This window comes from Camelus bactrianus, chromosome 12, assembly GCF_048773025.1.
Source record: "Camelus bactrianus isolate YW-2024 breed Bactrian camel chromosome 12, ASM4877302v1, whole genome shotgun sequence".
In the NCBI taxonomy this organism is placed as follows: domain Eukaryota; kingdom Metazoa; phylum Chordata; class Mammalia; order Artiodactyla; family Camelidae; genus Camelus; species Camelus bactrianus.
In genome coordinates, this window is record NC_133550.1 from 15,186,167 (window position 1) to 15,195,850 (window position 9,684).

Genomic DNA, 9,684 nt, shown 5'->3' on the forward strand with positions numbered 1-9,684 from the left:
TCCATGGCTCTCCCAGCTCCCTGATCCGCCTCCCCTTCTCGCTCCCACTCACTCCTTTGTCTCTCAGAGGGGCACTGTCTCTCAGGGTGGGGGGGGTGGATTTTCAGGGTGCTGGATTATGCCTCAGAGGGCTGGGAATGAATCCAAGGGGCTCTAGGAGGAGATAGCCCTCCTCCCCTCCCTATCCCACATCCCCCTGACCTATGTGAATGAGCCGGGACTCAGCCTGGAGTGCTCTATTGAACTATGCCCGACCCCTTAAATCGTAGGTCAAGGATTTAGCTGGCCTGTCTGCTGCCACTCTGGCAGGTGGCCTCCTCCTCACCAGCCCCCACCCCTGTCCAAGCTTTCAACCACTAAGGATGTGGTGGAGAGCGGGCATCCTTCCTTTACTGGGCAAGCATCCCCAGGAGTCCAGGTCTTATCTGAGCTGGAGAGGTCTTTACTGAGGGAGGGGCAATGGAAGGGAGTGGATAGAGCTCTGGACTGAGAAGCCAGCCCCTACAGGGAGGCTTGTGGAGTGGTTGGCAGGGAAGGGGGAGGCATGAGTCAAGGAAGGCTTCCTGGAAGAGGGAGAGCAGAGTAGAGCCTGGAAGGAAGGGAGGGACAGGTCAAAGATAAAGAAAAGGAGAGGAAATCGTCTGCAGTGAAACACCCTGTTTGAATCAGGAGAAGGTGAAATGTAAGCTCAAAGATCAGACTTGCATGTTCTAGACTTTCCTGTAAATGAAGTCATATTATATATACTCTTTTGTGTCTGACTCTTTTGCTTCAGATGATGTTTTTGAGATTCATCCATTTCATTGTGTGTATTGGCAGTTCATTTTTATCACTGAGTAGGATTCCGTTCTATGAATATTGCACCACATTGCATTCTCTTCTTTTCTGCCACCTTTGTCATGTTGGTTTTCATCCTTGTACCCTAACTTATCTTAAAACTGCAAGATGGCTCTGCGGTTCCAGGTATCACATGCAGACAACATTCAGAGACCAAGAAAACACTGTTTCTCCTTTGGCCTCTGAGAAGCCTTTTCAGAAGTCTCCCAAAGAACATCGCCGCATGTGTCATAGGCCAGAATCATATTACATGTCCATTCTTGAACCAGATATTGGCAGAGGGAATGGAATAGGTGTCTCAGACTAACCCAGACTCACCCCTGGGCCTGGGGAGGGGCTCGGCCTCCCCTGAAGAACATGGAGGTCTGGTCCCTGAACAAAATCAAGGTCTTGTTAAGCAAGAAAGGGGGGGCAAGGGTTGTTGGTCAATAATCAGTGGTGAGTAAATCCTGATGCCCCTACATCAATCCTAGTAATCCTGTCCCCCTGACCAGGGATTGGTTTAAGCATGAGGACTGTGGAAGACACTGATTGTAGCCTCCTAATGTTCATTCTCCTGTTTTCTTCCTTAATAATAGTCACATTTTATTTAGGGTGACACAGTGCCCTGCTGAAAAATGTTTCTAGCTTTTCTTGCAGCTAGATGTGGCTGTGTGACCAAGTTCTGACCAATAAGATGTAAATAGAAATGCTCTTGGAACATCTGAGAAGGTTGCTTAAGGTTGCTGACTCTGCTGAGGAACAACCTTTGGCCCTTCTGTTTTTGCTCCTTCTGGTCTACAATGTGGATCTGATGGCTGGAATTCCAGCAGCTATTTTGGAACACGAGGTGCATTTGAGAATGAAATCACATGAGATAGGTGGCGCCTGAGTCTCCAATGACACTGAAACTATGAAGACAGCACACCAGCACCACCTACGTTCAGACTTCTTTTATATGAGAAAGAATAAACTTCAATCTTATTTAAATTGCTCTGAGTTTTGCCAACATATGCAAGGGACGAACACGGGCAGGAACAATTTCCACTCAAGGAGACGAGGGAAAATCTGGATATCTCTGGGAAAGGTTTCTTTGCTCTTAAAAGGAGACACCTGAGAGGAAGAGTTGTGCCCACAGGGGATGATTGGAACTTAATTCAGGCATTTTATGACTTGAGGGGAACCATGCAGGGACCCAGTAGATATACTGAGGGTGTTAGATGTGAAGATGGAAGGGACCTGGGGCCCTTAAAGAAGGTGTGAGTCTCTGAATACATCAACTCTGGAGCCACTGTTTCTCAGAGTTATGTAAAATACTGTATATTTGATCAATTCTCAAATGCACATTGGGTCACATTATAACATTTGTAAAATCAGTATACATCTTCCCATCAACAGCATGTTAACCGGCTGTCAGCCAGACAGCAGTTGTGCTTAGCTGTCCTTCCTGCCCATGTACAAATTTTGGTGACCTTCCTGGTGTCACAATAGGACAACTATAACACTGTGATGTTTCATTTCACAAACCATGTAAGGACTCTGCGTTCTGACTGATATCTAGATATTGTTATCGACTATCTGACAAGATCATCTGCCAGCATTAACACTTCCAGAATGGATGTCAGAGGTTTATGGAAGATCCCCAGGGTAACAATGGCCCCAATAGTCCTCACCTTCTGCTAGGCACAACTTTGTGTAGTCCCATCCCACAGCATTCTGGGTTGGTCTTTGTGACTAGTAGCATAGGGCAGAAATCATGATACTAGGCCACCTCTGATATTAGGTTATAAAAAGACTGTGGCTTCTGCCTTGAATGATTGACTGTGCTCTCTCTGGGATCAGTGCTGTCAGGGAAGCCAGCTGCCATGTCATGAAGACAGTTAGGTGGCCTATGGAGAGGCCCACATCATGCAGAAATGAGGTAGCCAGCCAACAGCCAGCTAAGACCTGAGGTCTGCCAACAGCCATGTGCCTGAGCTGGGATTACTGCTGCCCACAACTTGAATGCTAGCTCATAAGAGACCCTGAGCCAGAACCACTTGGCTAAACCACTCCTGGATTCCTGACCCATAGAAACTATAATGTAATAAATGTTTGTTGCCTTCAGCTGCTAAGATTTGGGGTAATTTTTTAAACAGGAAAAGATAATTTAGTAGAGCTGTCTTTTAAGCTATTATCACCAATCCTTGAATCGGCCCTGATGATGAGTCCATGTGGAAAAACACAGACACTGACAGCTCAAAGTTGAAAAGTGATTCCAGGAATCAGACTCTGAATGTGATAAAGTTTAAAGAAAATCTTAACCAATTTATTTCACCCTTGTTTTCCTTGTTATACACATGCAAGAGTAATTTATGTTACAAAATATATTTCCATGTAAGTCCAAAAGAACTTTTAAAATAACTATAAAATAAAAATTCTCAGTGATAAGAAATCATTGTGTCAGTTTAATTGGCAGAGCTTTTTCTTTCTAATGGTAAAGTAACAGTGCTTCTTAACATCAGTGGCATCTAAATTGGATGAAATATGATCGAGCATTTTCCTTATTGTACAAGCCACTGTGGGGAGAGTTTTCTGGTACTTGCAGCAGAGGGTTTGTAACTCGGGAGTATAAAAGAAGGTAGAGGAGGAGGCAAATGAGGAACAGAACAGGGGTATGAGGGAGAGTGGGAGGAAGCTGGACAGGGGTCTGTGGTAAACAGTTCAAAAATATTTACAGGAAACCCATATTGCTCGCGGGTTCAGTGTTAGTACTGATTCTTCAATGGGTTATTAAGAGCCTGGAATCCTGTGTCACCCATGGTGCCTAACATTGGAAACACTTGCATTTTCCAAACAAAAGTGAACCTGACACAAGAATTTTCTTGTATTTTAAATTTTATTTGCCCGCCCCCCCCCCCAAAGCCTTTACAGTTTTACAGCTTTATGGCTGATACAAGGGCAAGTGGAAACAAGCAAGAGGGAGGCTGCCTTGAGACATCAGTTGCCCCTCATTCCCAGAGATGTGGCCAATTGTTGGCAAAATGTCCAGGGGCTAAAATCTGGACTAGGCATGGGAGGGGCCTGGGGTTGGAAATTCAGTTAGCTTTAAAGTTCGGAGTGGGTGGGGGGGTATAGCTCAAGTGGTAGAGTGCATGCTTAGCATGCATGTGAGGTCCTGGGTTCAATCCCCAGTATCTCCTCTAAAAAAATAAACCTAGTTACCTTCCCCCTAAAATAAAAAAAAGTAATACAATAATAAGTAAATTTTTTTTTTTTTTTAAAAAAGGAAGTTCATAAAGTTCAGTGTGAATCACAATTGGCAGACTTGAACGAATCAGCCTTTTTTTCATGAGCGTCTTCTCATCCTTCCTCAGGAAATCCCCGTGAGGGATCAGTATGTGTCTTCAGCCCACTTTACAGATGCGGAAGCTGAGTGTCTCTGGGAATGTCAAATTCACAGGGTAAAGAGCAGACCAAGATTTGAACTCAGGTAATCTGGTCCCAGAACCTATGCGCGATTTCGTCACTGCCTTAAGGCATTTTAAATCTGCGGGGAATTTAGTAACCACTGAATCCAAGCCTCCAATTTTACAGTTGAGGAAGCAGGGGCTTACAGAGAGCAGGGCTTTTTGCCCAAGATCCTCAGCGAAGGGGTGGCTGGGGCGGGACTCAGGCAGGGGCGTGTGGATTAGAGTTGGTAAAGGAATTGGGGGGGGGGGGCGGGTGTGGGCACGCAGAAGCACTGCCCCTCCCCACCCCGCCCCCAGTGCAAGGCGCCCCTTCTTTCCATTTTGGGAACGGGTTCAACTTGGTGGGGGGTGGGTGGGGGTGGACTTGGGAAGCCACCCGGCCTCCTTCATTCTCGGGATTCCCTGAGGCAGCCATTGTCCCGGGAGGAATGTTCGGCCGGCAGCCCCGAGGGGCGGGGCCTCTTTCCGTGCCCCGGACAAGCCTGCTTTGTGCTGGCCACCCAGGGCCCCTCCTGGCCTTCACCAGGCAGGCCTTTGAGCATTTTTCAGGGCTTCCCGGCCAGGTCGCTCGAGGATGAAGCTACTGGGGAATGCGTGGGCCTTGGGAGATGCGCCGGGTCCTGAAACGCCAGTCTGGGAGGGCTGCCTGGAGGAGATGTGAAGGCACAGCCCGGAGGCCTGGGCTAGTGGCTCTTCAAAGCATTCCCAGCCTCTCAGTACTAGGATTTTTATCCTAATTAGACATATGCACAAAGGTGGCTGTTACAAGACTGTTCATGAAGCTTTTATTTCTTGAAAAAAAAATCGACAACAAAGGAGACTTGTTAAATTAATTCTTACATGTCCATATTGTGGAATACTAAACCGTCATAAAAATTATGTGGTACAGATGAACAACAAGGATTTACTGTATAGCACAGGGAACTATATTCAATATCTTCTACTAAACTGTAATGGAAAAGAATAGAAAAAAGAATATAGATAGATACATATACACATATAACCAAATCACATTGCTGTACACCTGAAACTAACACAATACTATAAATCAACTATACTTCAATAAAAAAATTATGTGGTATAAATATATTTATAGACAGGAAAAGATATTCAAAATACTTGTCTATTGAGAAAAGCAGATTACAAAATCGTGTGGCAATCTCTCTCTATACATCAATAGCTAGAAAAATATGTCTTACTCTAAAGTCTTACCAGTGGTTATCTCTGGATATAGGATTAAGGGTGTTTGATTTGTAAAAAAAAAAAAAAAAAAAATTGTTTTGTGCTTATCTATATTTTCTAATTTTAAAAGGCACTTTGAAAAGGTGTTTTACTTGTGTAACAAAGTATTATGTGTGTGTGGATCCAACTGCCTGCTGCTCTGGGCTGAGTGTTGCCCACAGGAAAAGGTTCTCCAACTCTCAGAGGGTAGGCAGGGACAGCTGTTCAGGCATCAGAAAAAACGAGCCGGGAGCGTCAGACAGGCAACGTGCCTGAGCCCAATAATAATGAGTCCAGCAAGTCACTTAGCACTTCACAGAGCGCTTCCACACGCACTGTCTTATTTGAATCCCACCATAACCCTCTCAGGACACATCATCTCCCTTTTATAGGTAAGGAGCCAGGCTCCAGCAGCTAAGTGCCCCCCACTCTTTGGGGCAGCAGCAGGAAAGTGGGGGAGATAGGAGTGGACCTGGAGTCTCCCATCTTCAACCACTATGCCCCACTGCCTCCCCACTCATGTCCATCGCAGCATCTTGAATTTGATCGTCCACCTGTCCCTCTCCTCTGACTGTGAGTTTCTCTAGGAAGCACTGGGGTCTTATTCAAGTCACTGTTCCCAGAGATTTGGGCACTCAGGCATCAGTACACACTATTGAATGAATGAACATTCAAATCTGGAGCCCTGGAGGCAGGTCTTGGTGTTCCACAAACCTTTTCTTTGTAGCCTGTATTTTTGTTTATACTTGCTGTATTTTCTGTGTTTATTTCCCCTTTGTTCTTTAATATTAGCAAAGCCTTTTGGGAAATGGCTGACAGCAAGAGTTGTTGTGGGAACAGCTCTCTGTCTGGATCTGAACCAAAGCTTTAAAAAGGCTTCCCACTCCCCACTACACACCAGTAACTGGAGGCAGCCACCCTGGAGACCAAGGGCACAGAGGAGAGGCTCTTGGTCAACTCTCCTCCCTGCCTGGGGGAAGGGTTTCTTTCTATCCAGGACCAATGCTTGGAAAGGATGAGGCTCCACACACTGAGACACACCCTCCCAGACCCCAGACCCAGAGAGTTGGAGGTTATAGGGGCTGGGCCAATCAGGGAAGGCATCCTGAAGGAGAGACCTGGGAGGCTGGCTTAGGAAGGGGAGGAGGCCAGGGCAGAAAATCAGGGAACATGCCTGGGCAGTTGGGCGCTGGATGATTTAAGTACAACCAGATGTGCTGGGAATCTCCTGTCAGGCCCTGCCCCAGTGAGGGCAGTGTGGGGGTGGGGAGATCTCTGAGCCACTTGGGTTTCTGCTTTGGGTTTGTAAGCTTTAGGGAAGGGAGAAGCCCAGTGTGGTTCTAGAAGTGCTGGCATGTGGAGTGAGCTAGGCAGGCTTGGGCGGACTCTTCTGCCTTCAGACAGGATATAGGAAGGGAAGGGTTCTTCTAGGCGCAGGGTATTGGGCTCAACCCATGGAACCTAGAAAACCAGATTAAGAGAGCTCTGGGGTAAAGGCTACCAGCTCTGCTGGGAGTAGGGGATAGCTCAGGAAGACTTTAGAGAAGAGGACATATCTGAGTTGGGTTTTGAAGAATGAACAGGAGTTCCCCAGGCAGAATAGGGGGAATGATATTCCAGGGAGAGAGACTCTGTGGTATTAAATGGTGTGCATGCTTAGTGAGAGGTTCTGTGGGGCTGTATAGTGGGGTGCATAGTGGGGTGATAGCTCAGTTTGGGGTCCTGGCCCAAAGGCTGTGCTGCAGGATGGGAGTGGGGTGGGTGTGCTTCTGCTCACAGACCAAATTGCAGAGCCAGAGGAGGTGTGAGGATTTTGGAAGTGGGTACCAGGGTCTTCAAGTGTTGAGCCCCTGAGGGAAAGGAGGGGACTGATAGCCAGCTCAGCTCCCCCTCCCAAGTCTTGTGTGGTCTGGCAAAGAGCTGTGTCTGCCCAAAGGAAGGGATGCTTTTTCTCATTCTCATGGAGGCTCTTAAGAGCCCCTGGCTGGCTGTAGGGTGGGGACTGGACCCAGACACAGCTTGTAGCTCACTGAGAAGGCAAAGCTGGTATAAGTCCATAAACAGTAAGAGAGTGAGTATGTGAGCTGGGCTGGGGAGGCACTAGGAACTGGGCCTCTTGAAGGCCAAACAGCCAGAAAGAGAAGGGCTAGGGCTTCCACTTGTAGGGGGAGCAGCCTGAGCCCAGGTCGAGTGGGGGTGTAGCAGCCAGCTGGGTGTGGTGTCCTCTGGGCACGCACCCCAGTCCCCCAGCCTGGACACATTTCCTTCCTTTCTTGCTTCTTAATGACTCCTGAGTGGCCTGTCCAGAGGCCCACAAAGAGAGGTCTCCCCGCCCTTTCCTCTTCCTCTCTTCCATTTCTTTCTCCCTTCCTCCCCCCACCCCCATCCTTCCCTGGGGTCCTTTTCTTTCCTTCCTCCTCACCCCACCTGCTCTTCCTCCCTCACTCTCCTGCTTCCACATCTTCCCTAACTTTCCCCTCTCTCTTCAACACCCCTAATGCTGATTCCTCCTGGGCCATCTGTGCCTTTCTTTCTTTCTTTCTTTCTTTCTTTCTTTCTTTCTTTCTTTCTTTCTTTCTTTCTTTCTTTCTTTTCTTTCTTTTCTTTCTTTGTTTCTTTGTTTCTTTCTTTCTTTCTTTCTTTCTTTCTTTCTTTCTTTCTTTCTTTCTTTTCTCTTTCTTTCTTTTCTTTCTTTTTTAATTGAGTTATAGTCAGTTTACAATGTTGTGTCAATGGGCTGTTTTTCTTGATGTTTGCAGAAAGGCCTTGTAGCAGGTCACTGGACCAGGAAGATCACATACACACCCATCTGCACAATACCCATGTCACACACCCATGTGCACACACGCACGGGCACTCAGCAACACACCCAAGCACACTACCTGCCTCCACCTTGCACGTGTTACAAGCAAAAGGGCTGGGAAAGAATGGCGGGCCCTCGGCAGAAACCAGCATTACCACCATCATTACCACTATTATTATCCAATCCATTGCCAGGCACTTGACCTCCCTGGGATGACCACAAGACCAGCCAGAAGCCTGTCCTCAGCAGGGGGCTCTCAGGGCACAGATCCCTTGATTGGGGACAGTCAGGAAAGGGGTCAGCTGGCAGTTCTCAGAGAACAGACCCCCAGGCCCCGCCCAGGAGAGCAGAGTGAGAGACATGATGAAGGGCCATTTGCCAGGATCGAGTATTTGTCAGCCCAGGAGGCTGGATGATGTATTAACGGGACTTTAATGAGCTTGGGGAGGGGAAGCCACACTTCACTGTCGACCACTGGTGGGCAGAGGGGTGAAGAGACCAACCTCACCCCACCTGCTAACTAAACCCCTTAATGCAACCCAGGCCGGTTCGCCCATCAGAAGAAACTCAGTGCTTCCAAGATGCAGTACCTTCCTTCGTGGAGTCCAGCAAAGGCCTCTCAGCCTGCTGCCCCGTCCTATCTTACTGGCAAAGCTTTCCTGAGGTCTAAGCTTGTCCTTCCTACCAGCACTGGAGGGTCCTGAGGGGTGAAGGAGAACTGGATCCCCACTCCCGGGGAGCATCTTATCAACTCCTCCTCCACCTCCATGCCAGTATTCCACCCCAACCTGGAGCCTGGTGGAGCATGGCACCCAGTGACACCCGGCCACAATGTTTCCAGGGCAAGGTTGGGCCTCCTGGCACCAGTCCTGCTGATTGGGGTCACTCAGCTCATGTGGACTTTGGCCTCTCTCTTAGCTCCTGCCTCTGACCCTTGAGGACCCTTACAGGAAGGGTGGAAAGAGTAGAGTGGATTCTAGACCCAGCTTTGCTGTGTGACCCCCAGTATGTCTCTTCTCTCTGGGCTTCAGATACCCCATCAGTATGGATATACTCAACAAATTCCTTCCCCCTCTGTTATCCCGGGATTGTCCCTTCAACTAGGGGTTCAGCTCTCCTAGGAGGGCAGCTGTGGCTCCCTTTATCCTGCCTTTCTGATTTTGAAGCCAGGTGTTGCCCTACCATTCTGACCCATGCCATAGTGTGGTCCCAGGGGTGTGGAGTGGAAAGGAAGAGGGGATTCTGGGGTTGGAGAAGATCCTGACCTTGGTGAGTTCCCGAACCTGCTTGGGTGTCAGTCTTGCTTCTGTATGAGGGTTGGGGAAAATCTAGGAGCCTCCCCCTTTCCCTGAGTGGCACCTACAGGGGTGCCCGGGAGAGATCAGAAACCAG